The sequence below is a fragment of the Atractosteus spatula genome, chromosome 28, assembly GCF_055471065.1.
Source record: "Atractosteus spatula isolate fAtrSpa1 chromosome 28, fAtrSpa1.hap1, whole genome shotgun sequence".
Taxonomy (NCBI): Eukaryota; Metazoa; Chordata; class Actinopteri; order Semionotiformes; family Lepisosteidae; genus Atractosteus; species Atractosteus spatula.
Genome location: NC_142733.1, coordinates 10,778,776 through 10,796,951, shown reverse-complemented (window position 1 = coordinate 10,796,951; position 18,176 = coordinate 10,778,776).

The following is an 18,176-nucleotide window of genomic DNA, read 5'->3' as shown; positions in this document are numbered from 1 at the left end:
AAAAGACTTTAAAAATCCTAAAAGATAATGTACTTAAGCAAAAATTAGACTCAGATTCAGTCATTTGAAAAAAATAAACTTTGGTCCCAGGGTTCACAAATCTAAATTCCTTTTAAAGTATTGATTGGGAACAGTCAAAAACTCAATGCACTATGAAGTCAATGAGTATAACATTTGGCCCTTCCCCTTAAAGTGGGAAAAAAAATATCAGTCACAGTGGTCTGACCTTCGGTGATGTACTCAACATATGTAAGGTACGGCTTCATTATATGGGCTTGAAAGTAGGTCCTGGTTTTCTAGAGAAATATGCATCTTAAAATTAAACTAACAAATCACTCTGACACCTGAACAAATTGTGATCCTAACTCCCAGTGAATAGGGATGGAAACCTGACAGGTGTTGATTCACCTGATCAAAGCAAAGTGACCCTTTCTGGCCTAGTTAGGAGACATTGGTGTAATGCCAACAGGAGGGAATGCTGAAACAAGAAACCGCAGCATCCAGTGATGTCAGATTACAGATGGGCAACCCCAGTATATGTTAGCTACAGTGACCTCTGGTTTACAGTACATCCCAATCTAATATGAATTATGTAATTCAACCAATTTCTCAGATAAAATGTTAAATTAATTGTTTTATTTTTGCTAATGGAAAGATACCTGGAAAACCTGAAGAATTCCAATGAGATAGTATCCTTCCTTCTGTAATAGAAATTCCAAACGAACTCTCTTACATGATGACAATGGTGCTATCCTACTGTATATGCAGGATGTGCTTTATTTCAGATTACTGTCAGTGTTAAACTCAGCTCTCACTATACATCTACATCTTTACAAGAGAAAGGATGTTATTGCCAAATCCAAAAAAGTGGAGATACAGTAAGAACATCAGGTTAGTGAAGACATATTCCCCTAACTGGATATCCACCTACTGTATTTTAATTGGGTTAAATCCTCTTTCATTGCTCACTCTATATTTCTCTACAAACAGTTACCTTAAACCTAATGGAAGTCATGTTAATGTGGTAAAAATATAGAAAATAATTAACAGCAATTTTAGAATTAATTATATAACATAATGCGTGGCACTGACATTCCATAGGATAAACTGTAGGTTAACAATGTACTGTGTGTTTGTGTCAAAAAACAGTCAGTACCCATCCGGGTAGAACATACACACTTCACCCTAGGTCCTCAGCACTGCAAAACAGCAATGCTAACCATTTCGTCACCATGCCACATCAGTCGCTACCCTTTCAGTAGCCCTCATACTGTACCATAAAATGCACACAGTGCTTCTGAAGGGACGTCATGCCCCAGTTTGTCCAATAGTACAACATTATTTCAGAACGCAGATCAAGCCACTCTAAATCACTTGCACTGACATGTTTCATCACCTCATTCTGCAGTGAAGCACCAGGCCAAGTTAAGCCATTACTGGGAAGTTATTAGATGTAAATAAGATATTTGCCCTGCCTGCAAAATAATTATGTATTGATTATAAATAATGGAATGGCTTTGCTTTATATTATAATAAAAAAGCATACTACAACACTTCTTGTCTTTTGGTAAGCAATCTTAGTAATTTCTTAAGAGGTGAGGACTACAAAAGGAGGAAATAATATGTAAATTTCACAAAAACTTCTGTTTATCATAGAACCTATCCCAGCATAGAGTGAGAGGCTTGACTACACTATGCACAGGGTATACAGACAAGCAGGCAATTCAGTGACAAGTGGTCCAGACAACAAGACTTTGGCAGAGGAGATGAAACAGGAGTACCTGAGGCACCTGGGTCACGTGAACACAAAAAACATGCAAACTACCAAAAGGCACCCCAGAGCAGAATATAACGCATGAGCACTGGCACAACACAATGGATTCCTAGTTCATAATGTTGGTTCAGACTTCATCTTCATGTTTTGGTTTGAGATCGGTACCATCTTTTAAGTGAGATGGAATTTTCTTTTTCTTTTTATTTTATCAGTTCCAATGGGGAGTTCAAACTTTATCATAGCCTGGGGGAAATGTATTGTTCAACACAACAATACAACAAAGACAGCCAAAACATCACCAACTAGGGTGACAGTATAGTAGTGTTTCAGGAGATACATGTAAGAGAGTTGGTGATGGAGGGGAGACCTCATTACCTGTAAAACACTTTGAATGGAATAATCACTATTATTTTACTACTTAGTTACTATTACTATAGTTCTTTGAGAGTTAATATGCTTGAGTTGCTGTATTGTAAGCAGAGTAAAAATTAGCCAATAAGATTCATGACTTCACTCATGACTTGGCAACTGACAAATCTGTAGTTCTCTTAATAACCATATATAGTATTTAATACCTAAGGTAATATACTGTAAGCAGATATGATTATTTTAGGTGGTACACAAAGTCATTTTTTTCTACTGAAACAACTTGATGAGTGCTAATACTGTACATGACTAATACATGGAAAACATGTGCCTTAATGATACATGCAGGGTATGTATTCTTTCTTGGTGATAAAAAATAATAAGTACCTAAGTAATCTTTATGCAGAAGCTGTCCATCATTTGTTAAGTACTAACTAGTGTGTCATTCACATATAACATGTGGCTCACTGGAGACTCCTAAAATAAAATTACATCTTATTCACTTGCATATAGATTAGAAAGTAGTAATTATTGGAGTCACTGTGCCAATCAATGCACTATGTAAGAGACTAGATATCAGCACAGTTTTTCCCAGAGAAAGCTACTGTAGATCCCTCTTCGTTATAGGCAAACATTCTCAGCTTGTTATTTTGATTACAATCAGTGCATATTAGGTGTGGGTCCATCAGGAAATAATGAGCATTTCGGATCCCAACAGTAGGCACCCCCTTTCTTCAGCAGTGTTTTCCACTGATATATCTGATGGAAATATAAAAGAAGCTCCTTGCTTCCAGAAGTATTTATTTGAGCTTTGTAACTTATCTGTGTGAGCCTTGTAGCTTTCAGTGGCACACTGTGATTGTGAAATTGTGCATGCCAAATGGAAGCTGCTGAGCTTGCTGGCTACAGCTACATTTTATTTTTTAAATGGTTTTGTGCTCTGGTGCATAAATGAGACACGAAATCAGGTTTCTTCTGCTGGTGGACCAGTAGGTGGCACTCTTGCCTCTACACTAGAAATTCCACACCAATACCTCCAGTGTGGTATGAGACATCCATTAAACTGTGGTTCTGTTAACCTGGTCATTAAAGATCCCATAGCATTGTTTGTAAGAGTGTTAGCTGTGGTGACCTGGCTAAATTTCTTTCTGGTTTTGCATAGTCTGGCCTCCTTAAGGTTCTCAGTTAAGTTATTGGTGAAGCAATTTTTAATGTCTCAACCTGATTTGCTGTGTAGTGGGACTACTGGCACATAATGGCTATCAGCTGCTATACTTCAGCAGTTGACAGAGTAGGTCCCCTCCTCTATATACTGTAAAGCTTTTGAATCATTTGGGATAAAAAGTGCTATACAAATACAAGAACTAATTATTGACAGTGTTTATTTTTTAACCTTCAAATGTCTGTGTAGTTGTAATCATATCATTTTTAATTGTCACATTATAAAACCCTCTTAACATAATGACAGATCAGAAGAGTGCCTCCGTCATTCCCTGGGGTACAGGAGAAGAATTTGCATTTGTGTTTTTTTTTCTTCCTGGACAGGGTCTCCTGATTTTTAATGAGTAAAACAAAAGGTGTTTTAAGAATAGATACTGTATATATAAATATATACAGTATATGTATAAAATGTAACACCAATATTCACAATATCATGAACTTTCAGAATAAACATACTGTAAATATGCAAGCTTTTTCAATCCTGTATGATTGCATATCAGCCATGACTTAGATGGTTAACATTTGTAGAAGCATAAGGATTATGAGTACTTTACTTTGGAATAACCTGTAGTTAACCTCAATTTATTTAATCTCATAAAGTATTGTCCATTTAATACATTCCATAACTAATTCTATAATCCTTTTTAAGTAAACATACTGTATATTTTCATTGGTGGTCACCTTGACCCAGTCCATCCTTAGAGTCTGATCGGTTATCTCGCTTACATAAACAGATTAAAACCTTCATATTCAGAGCACCACATTAGAGACATTAAAAAGTTCTAGAAGATGTTTCTTTTAAGAAAAGATCAAAAGTGTGCCAGGTCTCTGTAACTCACTAAAAAAGCAGGAGTTAAATGCATTTTGTACATCATTATGAAATCCAAAGAGCTTTCATTACAATGTCCCAGGTAACCCAAGAGTCGCACCATATCTCACCATAGAAGCTAATTAGCTCAGGTGTTTCTCTGCCTGATGGAGGTTGAGTGGTCCAGAGGCCGGGATGAAAAACCATGTAATTCTCCAACATGGTCCTGAGGGACCCCTGTGTCTTCTGGTTTGTGTTGCTTTCTTAATCACAGGCAAATAGATTTGAATAGTTGTAATAGTTGATTGAAGAGTTGTAAAACTTGCTTTTTGCCCTTAAGTATGTTTAATGGAATTTGTAATTGGCATGAAATCTGTGCCAATTTCTGAATTTCAATTCAACTTGATTATAAAGATGTTTAGACAAAAAAGGGAGCAATCTCTTAATAAACCCTGCATAAAAATCTGCATAAAAAAGTTGTTGGACCAATACACCTGAACCAGAGTGCAGAACCAGGCAGACGACAGTCTAAACAGGCAAAACCAATGTTTTTACCAAAGTACCGGTTTTACAATCGCTGACAACCAATCAAACCATCTGTCCAAGTTTTGCAGCAGTAGAACAAACAAGAGAAGAAAATGGATTGTCTTGGAAGTGTGCAAAACCTTGTAGCATTTTTTTTCTGTCACAAACATTACAGCTCTGAAAGACTATTAATAATAATAATTTAATTTTACTGGGACTTAGCCGAAAAAATACTGGCAACAAATGCTCCTTTTTGGGCACTAAAGACCCAGTAACCTTGTCTTATCTAAAGTCTTGCTTATGGTATATGTTTATATGCAGTGGGAGCATGGTCTTCTGCTATTCCTTAACTTTCCATGGATCATTGAATAAGTTGTGTGTTCTTCTGAAGCTGTTCTGTTCAATTGCAATAAACTACTCACTGCAGTTGTCTTCTTCCTTGTTGTCTGTTGAGTGAAAATTATCTTCCCTTCAATCAGTTTCCAATGTTCTGAGATGCCCATACTAGAGCAGTGTGAGGCAATTATCAACTCTAGTTTAGAAAACAAAGCCTACAAAATGTTTATGAAGTTATAAGTACATCACTATGAAGTGTGACTGTTGTGTATATGGCCAATACATAAAGTAGAGAAACCCCATTAATATGAATGAGTACTTACATCTCTTAAATGGGGTGATTCACTATCTCTCACTATTCTTTGGTTTAAACAATTTCCACCAGCCTCGGTTATGTGGCAATAAAGATTCTATTCTATTCTAAGGTATTTTGTCATCTTAGTGAGAATCAATCTAAACCATGGACCTGAACACATCTAAACAATCAAATATACAATTTCAGGAAGTTTATCTACCTCACTCTTCAGTACAGATCTACAAACTGTTCATTACAATATAGTTGTGTTTCCATACAAATGTAGAAAATGCTACTGTACTGCATGTTGATGACAATAGCATCAGGAATTTGTTCAATTTTAGCTCTTTGAGGACTTGTCCCTTAGTTTTACTCATTTTGTCTATGGAGCACATGCTCTGTACTTAGGGACATATCCTGTCAGATCAAAACATGTCTGGTTGTCTTGATCCTGTAAGATTTCAAGGTCAACCAAGACACAAGGCAAACTACAAGGGATAGTAAGTCTTTAAACTTCACTGGAGTGGATTGGATAGAAAATACTTCAATATGCAGAGAATTTAAGCGGGAAAACACAGAAACCCTCTACAACAATTCAAGGTCAGATTTCTATAATTGGATCTCAATATCTGACAAAAAGCTTGAAAATGGACACAAGAAGCTTAAATCTCTGATTTGCTTTTTTATTTTGCAAAACAATGTGTAAATCCACATTTTGTGCAGTATGTGTCAGAGAGTGGAAAACAGGCAGCGTGGCAAATCAAAGATTGCCATCCATCTGTTCATTGAAGTGCCTGAAAGATACCATGTTTTCATATGGTACAGTACAGTAAGTACCCTCAATGCTCTGAGCTAATGTGTGAAGAAAAGAAATGTCACAGAAATGTAGTTTAGTCCCCTTTTCTTCACAGCTCGTTCCCCCGGCAGGACTCTGTGAATATACAAGCCAGAGTATGATCATCCTGCTTCTCAAGTACAGATACTGTATTCACTAGTTTAAGTGTTAGTTAAGAGGCAACTCTGAGTTAAATTATTGAAGATACAGAGTTTCAATCTTATGTCTGTAACTCCCAAGATACAGTAACTATGTAGAAGCATCGATGAAAGCAAATTGCTCATGAAGGGGAAAGAGGGGAAATTTGCTTATAACTGCAGATTCAACCTACTTGCACTGAGCAGAACAACTTTCCTACAAAAGAGTAGTGCAAAAGACAGAGAGTACAGCAAATGTTATCAGCTTGCAGTGTGAAGCAAGCAGTAGTTAGGAGATGGAAGTGAGGGCTACAGAGTTTGGAAAGAGCTGGTTAGTAATGTCCCACACACTAGTGGGAGGCAGCAGGCAGGCCTGAGAAAGTGTGTTCTGTGTAGGCTGCCAAATTAGTTATGGAAATGGAAGAGAAAAACGGAGGATCATGAGTGCATCAGCACGTCCGTACAAGGAGTCCAGCTTGTTCCAACACCCACCTCTTTTTGCACTGTTTCCCTTATGAATGTCTCTAGAACACCCAAACGCTGGCAAAAAGCTTCGCTTTTTCAAGTGAGTCATTGTATTTTCAGCCCTTATTAAACATTAAGAGAAGAGACGTATTTATTGCTGTTCCTGACATTCAGGTTCAGGTAATGTAGGCAATCTGTAAATTTAGCAGTTCTACTCCAAAAGACGTCGCAGGGCTCCCTCTACTGGTAAGAGAAAATACTCCACTCTCAGATCTGTTATTGTTAACAGCGTTCATTATTCCGTTTTAGGTCCTGGATCACAATTTCTACCACAAGATTGTGATTGCGCGTAATTCATGACAGTAATGTAATGTTTTACTTGCAATTGCTCAATTCCAAGAGCCATTTCCTTAGGGAAATGCACGGCTGCACGACGCTGGCATGAGGAAGTACTGTAGGACTTGCACAGCGCCGCAACGTTTTCGCGATACCTAATATTTTTGTTCTCCTCAAACATACTTCAAATATACCAATTCATTCTAAAAAAATAACATTAGAGGAATATATACTGTAGCAATTCCTAATATGAGCTGGTGTGTTGCTCTGTTTACTGCACTATTAATGTTAACAACATAACACATTTTAAGTGTACAGTATATTTTAACTAGATACTGTATATTTTTACTGATTCAGCTGCGCTGCAGGTCTGTAACACAAGGATTCTTGCTCCATTCTGGAGGAAAACAGTAGCAGACGTGCATGCTGGAATTGAAAGCAAAGCTAGGGACGCGTCGAGAACACGCCGGACATGGAAAGGTGTTTCTATGCTTTGTGCGCCTACGTGAGTTAATTAAAGGTACAGGTGTACAGTATTATACCACACTGTATCAAGACAAGGCTGGTGTAAAAGGAAACTGAGGGTTAGAGTTTTAGATTGCCTGATCATTTAAATATTACAGTGAACTATTAGTGAAATATTTCCGTGAGCCACTACTTTTTCCTTACAATATGGTAGCTTTGAGGGGTAATTTCAATTTTTTTCCCTTGGTTTAAAATTTATCGTCTTTTCAGCTCTTTAAATACTCTGAAATGATTTCGCTGTCTTTTCACTGCACTCCTCTGTTGCAGTGATACTACAGAATCATGACTTGACTGCAACTCACTGTGATGTCATACATTCCCTTAATTACTGAATTCGATTGGTGAAGCCATTTCTTTCATTTCCGCTCCAGCAGATCTGCCGCGCTGTGTCATTGATGGAGCAACATGACTGCTGTGGATCACCCTGGTGGGAGCTGCACCTTAGTCATGCAGTAGGTGTAATGGGACCCCTCCACCTGTATATGCAAAGCTGTGGGATCCTTTGGGATGACAAGTACTGCAAAAGTCCAAGCAAATATTCTGAAGTACTTAATTTAGGTTGAGAAAGTAATTAACTCCCCAACCTTTCAGAGGCTTGTCCACCAGTCTTGAGATTGTCTCTGTGGATGCCCACTGGTATTTAATCGCTATATTTTCTGAGCTCTCACAACAGTGCTTAGAATTTGCTGCGCTGTACATACGAGAGGAGAGCAATAGTTTAATACTGTTATATGAACAGTCAGATATGAGCTAGAGCACATAAGTGGAGACACGTCTTTAGCTAAAGGTAAAAAATGTGGAACGAGGTATCCAACCACGTTCTTGAAGCTGATATCGTGGCCTCTTTCAAAAAATGGGTGAATGAGATCCTATGCTCAATTAGCTATTAGCAATAGCTAAATGTGACAGAATATTGGGTCAATTTACAGGGGGAGTCTATTGTGGGCTTAGGATCTGGGATCTGGCATAGTTTCTACCCCTGTGGCATTTCCCCATTTGGGTTGGTAAAAAAAGACAGAGCTAATCAGGGATAATTAGAGTTGCCCTGACTTAATTAAGCACAGGTTTTGTTAATAGAAGGGCTCTGCTCAGTTTATATGAGGGTGTGGCAGAGTGGTGTGAACTGTCTGTTTTGAGACCAAGTGTTTGTGCTGGAAACCAGGTGTGTTTATAAATGAGAAGAGAAAAGGCAGCAAGTAGTTTTGCCTGAGAATATTTTATAGAGCAAAGCTTGAAAGTGTTTTCACTGTCTTTGTTTAAGGCCGTAGAAATGTAAAAATTAAGTCTTAAAAAGTGTTTCTGAGTTAAAAAGAAACATGAGATCTTCAAAATTTTACCATCACACTAGAGAAACTAGAGAAAACTCAGTTGTGGCCAAGGTGACCTACAACTAAAGGGGCTAGATGGTTCAAATCAGTTACTCTCGTTAGTAACCATTGTATGTTACTGTACATATGATGTAGCATGATTTATTGTAGATCCTTAAGATGAGAGTGTCTTGCTGATATTACAACATACTGTAGGAGTCTCAGAAATGCTGTAACTCCATTCTGGTGACAGCTGGGGACAACTGCAACCAACTGAAAGCAGCATAATTTCAGTATTTGTTAATAATAACCCTTAAAATAATATTAATAATAATTTCCATTTTTGGTTAGCACATAATGGTGTACTGAGCTAGTACACTAGGGAAATGCCAACTGCAATTAATTTGGCTTTTGAAATTAGTCCCCAGCTCCAAATTAAAAAAAAGTTATCGATTGCAATGAGCCCAAAGTAACAGCTGCTGCCCTCTAGAGGATAATAGTTGTCAAGACTAAGTACAACCCTTGCCATTGACTTAGCATTACATTCTTTCTGAATGTACAGTAGTACCAACGTATTACTGAAAAATTGTTAATACATAGTGATATTGTTTGGCACTGTGAAATTTATTGTAATATTTAACTAAAATTTCATTCCAACCACAATATAGTAGACCTCATGTATGTCTCATATTCTAATCTTGAAGGAAGTATTGTCAGTATTATACCTACTGTACCTACATATGCACAGCCTGTAGTCTGAAATAGAGTCTTGAGCTATGTATCGAGATAAATATTCTGGGAAGGGAAGCACATTGAAATCTAGGCAAGTAAATGGGATGTTCAAATATACAGGTGATACCCATATTCAGTCACATCCAGGTGTCACTTGAGTATTTTGGTGGCTCTTAGAGGGCAGCAGAGATACAGTGGGTACAGTGTGTTTTGTTATGTAGCTGCATGAAAGGCTTTATGAAAGTAAGAGCTCTCAAATCCACATTGAGGCTCCAGTAGCTTAATCTTTGGAAAACCAGGGTCATTATCAATTAGGGAACCAGCTATTTCTAACAGTCAAGACCCACAGATTTAAATAAAAAAAACACTCTCAGATGAAATGGAACAAATGCAGTAAATGACATTGCATGAGGTTTACCTTTATAATATTTTGTACACATAAATATCGCCTAAGCCTATTTTAATTTGTTCACAATTACAATATTGTCTTAAATGCCAATACTGTCTCTTTATGTCTCTGTATCATTTATCAATGACAATTAAATCCTCTACATCACATTATAAAATTCAACCCCAACAGCCACTGTACTCCTTTCTAAGAGTATTGAAATTAATAGAATATTGCACAGCTAGTTCCGTGCTACTTGGCGGCACAGTGGTTATCATTGCTGCCTCACAGTTCTGGTGTCTTCGGCTCAGTTCCTGGGGTATTCTCTGTGGGGAGTGTTGTATGTTCTCTCCGTGTTTGTGTGGGTTTTTTCTGGGTGCTGCAGTTTCCTCCCACAGTCCAAAAACACATTGGTAAGGCTAATTGGCTTCTGGAAAAGTGCGAGTCTGGTGCATGTCTGTGCCCTGCGATGGCTCTTCTTACCCCATGACCCTGTATTAGATAAATCAGTTAAACGATGGATGGATGAGTGTTCATATACTGTATACATACAAACAGAACCTTGATATATCAATATCAGTAACCTTACTATAGAGCACACAAAGTACAAAATGGAGCAGACACAAATACATGCATGGTCACATGCTTTATTAAGTGCCTTGGGGCAACCTTGTTGTGAAGGGTGCTATATATAAAAATAAATTGAATTGAATTGAATTGAAAACAGCACTATTTGGTAACTTATTCTCACAGCCCATAACACAGAAGCCTATGCAGAGAGCTGCTATTGATATGAAGGAAGTGTCGTAAGAAAACGGTAATGGGCAGGGCGTTTTTTGGGGGCGGCGGGGGCGGACCTCCATGCTGTTTCTTCAAGGGGGCCCTGGTGTGTATTTGTAGAAACGTATTCTTCAACACAGAGAAAACTTAAAAAAAGAGGAGTGAGGAGAATCATATTTGACAGTAATGCAACTGCTGCTTTCATTGCGGATAAAGACCTTCAATCCCTTTAAAGTGATTTCACAGCCTGGCCAAACAGCAGATCAAGGCATTTTAATGGCCTGAACCCATAATTAAGGTTTTCTTTCTACAACCTACATTTTGTTGATTCACATAGCATTTATACTCTACTGTTGCTTTAATGCCCTTTAATGCCCTTCACAAAACATACGCCCTTCGGCTACACTCCTTCATCAAAAAAGAACCCTGTGTAGCTTTAGGATTTATTCTTTACATTTTGAAATGAGACTCGGAGAAACTGAGATTTTCCTAACATGTTTTGTGCCCCCACACACAGTGTTAATTGGTTCTAGTTCAGTGTGCTCCTGATATTAAGAATAACTGAATATTGAACATGGCAATTGTATACTTTTCCTTTTTCATTTTGTCATACTGTATAGTATATAAGAATGTCCTTGGGCCAAAACTCTGAGAACAATTTAATTTTGTTAACCATACCCAACAGCTGTACATTTGAAGACCTTTTAAACTGTGACCTTTGCACAAATTTAGTGTGTGTACTCAGACTTTGTCACGCAGCACACCTTTGATTGCCTGTGAGCACAAGGCCAGAGACCAGCATTTTTGACTGGTAGCTGCAGAAATGAACTCCACAATTCACGAACAAAACTCAATGAAAATGTCATAAAAGTACACATCTTAATAGTTAACTGATTAAGTCCAAAACATTTTTTCACAAATTAACGTTTGTGGTTTTAATTTTTATTTAAAAGTTAAGACCTTGTGTGCTAAAATGTTAGCTGATTATCTACAAGCCTATCTGGTTTGTGTCTTCCACAGTTTGTGTTGAGTGGTCTTTCAGGCCTTGAGTGTGATAAAAAAGTACTGTAAGTACACCCCTGTGAAAGATCTCCCTGTTAGGATAATGTGGCAGGGTGTCTAGCACATAAAACCTGATATCTAAAATCTCTGGAGCAGTAGCAATAACCCCACTTGTTGTTCTGGTTGGCTGGGTACACTCAATAAGCACCTTCTTATTTACCAGAGTCCCGACCTGGAATGCCACTGAGGCTGCTACAAATGTTAACCAGTTGTAACCTCTTGTATACTCTACTGGAGCAAGTTGTCAGAAAAGATGTTCCCTAAATACTCTAGCTTTTCTTAGGCTTCTTCTTTAGTTCTCACTGCACCTGCATTTCTATACAAAGACTTTGAATTCTGACTTATTATTTTTTTAAAATAATTGACAAAGTAGAATGTTTTTGTGTTTTTCAGATGAGGTTATCTTTATTTACTATGTGACTTGGTGAGGTCTAAGTGAAGGTCAAATATGTCTAACTATGATAAACCATAAAATCTTAAGGGGGGTGTATTTACTTTTTCACCAGTGTTTGTTATCACTTTCCTGGGGATGTTAAATTAAAATCAGGCTGGGCTGCACAGATACTGTAGCAGAACAATTTTACACAGATACACAGTATCTAGGTAGGGTACAGTACTGTATGTGAGTTTTATTATACCCGGATTGAGTCTGTGTGAATGGAATTATAAAGCAAGCAAAACAGTTTGGGCATTTCATAACTGAAATTCTACTGTATGTTTCCCCCTCCTACCAAGCAGTTATAGCAATACTGCAGTGAAGTCATAAGAAACATAAGTCATAAGACTAAGAAACATACTGTAGTATCTTATATCTGCAAATCATTAGATATACTGTATACAGAAAATTATGTTTTGCTCATTTGCAGAACAAAATAATGTACTGAGTTTAAGGGGGAAATATTAGTACATGATACTTTTGACATTGCAGTAGGAAAAAGTAAGTAATGCCTATTAAATTCTATTGTTCGCCTACCAGTTTAACCTGGTGTTGCAGGTTTCTATAAATAGAAAAGAACACTCTACAGGCCTCTTTGAAGTATTAAATGAGCACAGGTACATTTAGCACTCACTTCCATGTTTTTGTTGAAGACCTTTAATATAAATCAAGAATAAATGCTAAATTCTAAAAACATATTGACAAGACCTCGGGTGCTTCACTCCTCTGAGACATATTGTGTACTGTATATCATCCATGCCTGTATTAGTTTCCCTACATTCTCTCAATATGTCATGAAGTCTAAATTATTTGTATGTCACAACTGCAACATAATTAAGCATAAAATATGCATTTCTGATGCAAACACCACTTAATTGAATATTTTAAAGTCTGCACTGTCTTAAATTGTGATTGTACTGGCATGCTCTCACTTACTTTATAATGCTATTTGTGTGTATTTCGTCTTTACGTGGCACGACAATGTTTTATGACACAGGGATTTCTGGCAGAGCACAATGATGTGTGATTGATGTGTGTTACATGTTCCCACTTGACCTAGAGCAGAAGAGAATTCTTCCACATGCAGTGAGCTGAGGGGTGGCTGTAAGGCCAGTGATAGGAGTCACTGGAGGGTTGCAAAGCAGTGATTGCGAGGAAGAAAGGATTAATTTGGAACCCTTGCTCTAGAGAGCATGTGATTAGTAAGATTTAGGATTTGTGGTTCTTCCACGTGTTCATGACCTCGACAAATATTCTACTTTCCTGGTTCACAAGTATCTTGTATTGTGTGGAAAAACCCTACATATCCTAAACAGGGACATAGATTTCTGTTTTTTTCCAAATCAAAGTTATGGAAAAAAGTCCAAAATTCTTCGAAAGTTGCTTAGATAGTAAATTATTTAGTAGTAAACCTATTTTTTTAAATTTCTTTATACTAGTTAAGTCAAAACTAGATATTCCTGCATCACCCATCAGTCACTTTGGAAAAAGTCCCTTAGAAGGAAGGAGACCTTCAATTTTTCTTTGAAAAAGTTCTTTGAGCTTGAAAAGGAAGAGAAGAATGATCACAATGTTTCATAGCAAAGGACAGGCAGGATGATAAAAAAGGTTAAGAAAAAATAGATCAAAGAGCTGACAAATTCTACAGTATGAGCAAAGTCCTTCCTCAAGACCACATTGGAACTCTGGAATGCTTCTTACAGAAAAAAGGCAACATAAAACATACATTTAAGAAGCATGAGTTTTTCTTTTGTATTTTCAACAGGTCATTTTAATATAGAAGCAGAGAATGAAAAAGGCAATGGCAAGAAAATTCTCTGTTGAGAAACACAGTGATGGACCAATATTAAACTTTGTATAAGGTTTTGTCATTGAGGAAATTACTTCAAAAGGTCATGGCTTGACATTAAGAAAAGGGAAATTTTAAAACCGTGGCTCCTGAGCCGGGCAATGAACTGCCACTATAATGAAGACTTTATCCTTTGCTGACTTGGTGCACTTAGGAGTTGTTGGCCTGGTCACTATAAGTGAGTAAGTCAATACTGTCTGAGCTATTGGGGCGAGAATAAGTATTTTCACGTAGTAGGGTGCACAGTAAATAAGACTATAATTAGTGCATAACTTTATTTTGCCGACAATTTGAAAAATATCCACTACCACTTATGCTTCTGTTCTATGAAATTTATTTTATTACTTAACCAGAAAAAAACCTTTAAACATTACTCAGACAAACTTGCTTATGAACAATGTTACTGTTAGGAAAACATTAATTACATTTTCTAGGATATGTAGGGTGAATTAGTCCCAGTTGTAGAATTAGAAGACATACTGTAGGGTATTTGAAACCAAGATTAATATCATGGATGATTACTGTATGTGATACTATCATCTGTGATGTTTACAATATTTTAAAGCACTATAGCTTGCGATCACAAAGCATGCAAAAAATTCACATTTATACTATGGATAACATGGACCTTGTTTCTATTGAACAAAACATGGATCATATCAGAACATCAGCAGTAGTGAAATTACTGTACATTAAGATTTTGCCAAGAACACCACCTAGTATGAAAAGTTTGGCTCCTCCTCATGCATGAAAAGTTAACATGATGCTGTTAATGCAGTGACTCTTGGAAAAATGATAAATGATGGGAGAGAAGAGGGTTAAAACAAAAAAATGCATCTTCTTTCTCCCCTACAGTGGCTATTTGATTTAGAAAATGGCCTTAAAGTGCAAGAAATCTCAGCACAGGGGCCTCCTGGAGTTCCTAGCTATTTCAGACACAGCAGGTTCAGCATTAGCTGTGCAAAGCCATTCCAGTGAATTAGCATTCCTTTGATTTAGGAAGATAGGTTGATTCAGAGGGCAATGGGAAAGCTGCCCATTCTCCTAATATCATCCTTTCTATTGAAAAATGGACTTTCAGAAACACTTCTCAGCAAGTGGATTCGTGTTAACAGAGCTTCTCTGTGTTACACATTCACTGCATCCATGAGCATTCATTAACATACATGTAGATTGGGATAGAATGGATTCCCTGCAGAAGATGGAGTTTGGTAGCCTGCAAGTCCTTACTCCTCTGAGGAGAGATAATATTGGCCACATGTAGAAAGGAAAGAGCCACAAGATGCTAAAAAAGACATGACTCTTTTTCTGTTCTTAAAGCAGTCATTTGTAAAAACACTTTACTAAAAAAATTTAATGGCAGTGTTCTGTAAACAAGCCTTCGCAAAGCTATCTTGTGCTTAGCCCTCAAAACCACTGAAGCAAACTGAGGAGCAGTGAAAAAGAGAGAGGACTTTAAAGAATAGCAACACACGAGGAGATAAGACAGCAACTTAATTCCAATACAGAGTGGAAGAGGCTGGAATGAACTGACAGCTTCCCTGAGCTCTAAGCCTCTTAGAGAAGTTGTGGTGTGGGGCAGCAGAGAGGAACCTCTGTACAGTTTAGCCAAGCGTGGTTGACAGATAGCACTTCTCTGCACATGGTGAAAAATGGTAAAAAAAAAACAGCAAGCAATTGTTCAGGGAAAGAAGATAATTGTAAAGCACAGACAAGTGTGGTCTAGTTTAACTTGACCAAAACAAAAGTTGCTGTGATGGATGTGTGCAGCCCAAAAGGAAAAGCCATTAATGAGGTTGTGTGGAAAGGAGATTAATTCTTGAGGGAAAGTGCCCATGTTTTTATTTTTCAATCACTGACCAGGAGATGACATGCACTAACAGGTGAAGGATTTAATGTTACACACACTGTACACTGTTTCACTTTTCAACACAGCCTTTCATCTGCAGTTGCTCCATGATTGCTTGGTAAAATGATGCCAGTCAGGTGCTGTGCACCTATTGTTAAGTTCATTTTCGCCTACGGAGCTCCATAGACGATCCCATTAACAACTGTTTATCAGTGTGAAGAAATGAATGAACTGTCTGAAAACAATGTGTTAGCTCAGGCAGAAAATCAGTTGTGGTTTAGATTAGATTTTAGTTTTAACTGTTTTTAAATAATGTATTCACAGGTTATTAATGCCAAAAAATATTACATCCCCACCATCCCTAGGGTTAGAGTGTTTTGGACTATGGACAGGGTTCGAGTTTTCTTATGGACATTTAATTAATCTACAGTAGATTCATTACAGTAGTGTAAAACATGAAATACTAAATCTCCTGACTGGATTATAGTTGCTAGAGCATGAATAAATTGGTTTGTCCCTCTTCAAATGTCTTCACCCAGTCTGACACAGGTGACAAAGTTATACTTTTATCTCCATATGCATTCTTCATACTTTTCAAGGCCATTGCCCTGTAGACATCCTTTAATTATTTTACTCAGTGCTCCATCAGCAAACAAACAGTCTGTCTGAAGCAGCATCTTCACTGGGGCTAGGATGTCTTGTAATAATGAGGTACAGTAAATGCACTAATACGTCTCATTCATGAATGAAAGTCAACCTGCAAGTAGTAATCAACATCCACTGACTGGATACAGTATGTCCTTTTAATGTACATCATAAAAATCCTCAGACTCTCTGTAGAAAATATTTTAATATCTTTTGTGATTTGATATGTCAATTTACCTCAATTATCCAAATTAAAAAAATAAACAATAAATAGAACCTTTTATTGGCTTATATGCAAGAAACTGTATGTCCTTGGTTAAGCTTAAATAACTAAAATGACTTGAAGGGCTTGTTTCTGCATTCAAAATACAAGAGGTTTTTTTTTTTTAAAAAGAACTAAGTTGATTTCTAAGAATGTTGAGAAAATATGGGGCCAAGCATCTATTCTGCTGTCACTCAACATCTCTCCCAGTGCAGGTCTGAGTTCTGTGTTTCCATCAAGGAGGCAGAGGTTGGCAATTTGAGTGATGTGTCGTTGTGCTGGAGCAAGTTGTCAGACGGGAGACCATCCAAGAGCTGGCTGGCCTTGTCACAATAAATCACAGGCAAAAGATTTTAACCAACTGCACAGCAATAAATATTCGCAACAATTATTGATTAAATGCTTTCTCCCAATAATGAAATGGATAAATCTCCCTTTCTAAAAAGACAAGGTATGTAATCTAATAAAGGAGTTACATGCAAAGTCCCAGAAGAGAGCTAAAAACCTGGCTTCATTACAAGGACAGAGAAAAAAACAGAGAGAGCTGGGGCACTTGCAATGGACCCACAATGGAATTAATAATCAGAGGCTCCATTACTTAGAAAGACCAGAGAAGTATTTATTGATCTTACCATTCTGTTTTGTATTTAGAATAAATTCATGATATGCTTTTCTTTTTGTTTTAAGAGAATGTCTCAACTAATTATTTATTTGATCATTGAAGACTGAAAGGTTCTTCTTGATTTTGTCTCACTCTGTATCTGTGTTATAATTTAGTATTTAAAATTAGAAATGGCTTGTGACAAGAGTCAGAAGTGGCAATAAGATTTAATGTAATTGTATTGTCTACATGGATAATTAATCATTAGGAAGACCTCCCATGCTACAATTTTCATTACTTTTGCCAGGGACGCTGTTGTATATTATTTAGAACAAACAGGGACAATAATAATGTAAATGGTTAATTTTTGCTTGACTACCCTCTGTAAAATGTCAAATGAACACATTGACCTTTGTATTAAAGGAAGCCTAACACAGTGTGTTCTAAGTTTTAGCAGCTAAATGACCCTCTTAAGGTTCCAGTGTTTCCGAGTGACACAGCAAAAGCCACAAAGCTGTTTTTAATCTTAAAATTAGATGAGACCCTTTTCCATCTGTTCATTTTCACGAGCCTTTGGAATGTACAGTAAACAGAGCAGTTACGGGCAACTTTGTGGCCAAAGGGCTGCAGTTCTGCTGATGT